Here is a 1,736-nt window from a genome sequence, read left to right as displayed (position 1 = left end):
ATTTTTTACTATATATAAAACAAACATTTGGCATCTATTCTTACCATGGCAAATAGTGGGCGCCTTTGCCGCGTTATCAGGTTATCGAAGATTGTTTATCTCTTTTAGTAGTAACAACAATCGTATGGTTAAACTTTCTGGCACGGGCATGTAAAGTGAAAGTAAACATTTATTTTTTAAAAGTTTTTGAAATGATAACCAAATCAGAGCTTTTAGGTGCTTAATGTTGTCGGCAATCTACCGAACGAGCCAGACGCAAACTGGGGAACTGCCGAAAGGTGCCAATAACTACTAATTCTACTAATCCAGTATAATAATGGTTATGCATTGATGTAGCTGATTGTGTTATCAGCCGTGGTCTGTAGAGACTGATAAGGCAGGGCTGAAGGCTTGCTTTATCTTGTTGTTTTATCGACAAGGGGTTAGTTAGGCATTTATATCGTGAAACAACCAATACGTGATTGTCTCCTGTGTGATCATTGTAAAATTAATTCAGTCATAAACGCTCCTCAGCATAACAGCTTTATCACATAGATTATTCACAATATTCCGACTATACTGCATCGCATCATCCCATCGCATCGATGCTGGGACAAGGAGCATTATATTGCAAGAGATTCTTAGGTAAGCGCAAGATTCAGTTACGCACAAATTCAATAATGCGGCAACAGAATGAGAGAGAGGGGGAGGTAAGAGAAAGTAGCTTGGATGAGATAGGAATATAATAGCAAGAACGACTATAAAGGTTAAAATAAGAGGCAGTTACTAGGTGAAAAACTCAAACTACAACCTGGATTCAGAATCAAAATTTCTTATATTGCAGACACGCACACGCACGCGCACATGCACACACACATACACACACACGCACACATATATTCATATGTATATTTATATACACATATAGAAATGGGTATATGTGTGTGTGTGTGTGCGCGCGCGGGCGTGTGTGTAGGTTATATATATATATATATATATATATATATATATATATATATATATACATATATATATGTTATATATATATACATATACGCATATATATATATGTGTATGTATGTATATATATACACACACGCACACACACATATACACATGTACATGTGTGTGTGTGTGTGTGTGTGTATCTTTGTATATACATATATATTGTACGAGGCCGATGAGCAGTATTCTGCAGACAGAAATGCGTCTGGCACGAGACAGCGATCTTGTGTTGGCGGTGAGAGCGTAACATACACCGTGAATAGCAGCAGCAGTTTATTGTGCTGAGAGAGAAGTACAGCCAGCAACAAAAGCGGTGACGCCTTGCCAGTCCTGGGGCCGGATTCTCAAAAGAGCCTTAAGTTAAGGCGCGCTGGAAGCCTCAACCGTCCTGCTGTATTTCCCCTGTATGAGAGCGAAGAGAGTCGATTTCCCTCCCGTCGTAGAGCGCTAAAGGCTGCTCTCCCCCTCCCTGAACCTAAGGCGCCTTAGCTCGCACCAATATAGCGGGTCCCTTGCTCTGTGTATGTGTATGTAAGATCGATCGGCCGTAAGTTAAGGCGCCTTAAGGAGATACGGCGCCTTAACGCGTTTGAGAATCTGGCCCCTGGGCTCGGTGAGATCATGCCATTCTTGCCTTGAACGGAAGCCCGCGTTCAAACAACTAAGGCATAGTTAGGATATTTCGAATGTGAGGAGGAGGGAAAGTACGGAAATCAGGTGAATAAGTGCAAAAATGACTGAAATATACATGA

At 41.0% G+C, this 1,736-nt stretch overlaps 1 protein-coding gene across 1 annotated transcript in view; it reads left to right on the top strand.

The window, feature by feature from the left end:
* The first annotated feature begins 402 nt into the window (after nt 1-402).
* The window catches only part of LOC113800803 (uncharacterized), a 24,448-nt gene continuing 23,114 nt past the window's right edge, over nt 403-1,736 (top strand). The window contains exon 1 of the mRNA XM_027351589.2: nt 403-624. The gene's annotated coding sequence lies outside the window, so the exon portion shown is untranslated. The remainder of the gene's footprint in view (nt 625-1,736) is intronic.

The sequence above is a fragment of the Penaeus vannamei genome, chromosome 15 (genome assembly GCF_042767895.1).
Source record: "Penaeus vannamei isolate JL-2024 chromosome 15, ASM4276789v1, whole genome shotgun sequence".
NCBI classification, from domain to species: domain Eukaryota; kingdom Metazoa; phylum Arthropoda; class Malacostraca; order Decapoda; family Penaeidae; genus Penaeus; species Penaeus vannamei.
Note: the sequence above shows the minus strand (reverse complement) of the source record. Positions and strands in the feature narration are given on the sequence as shown.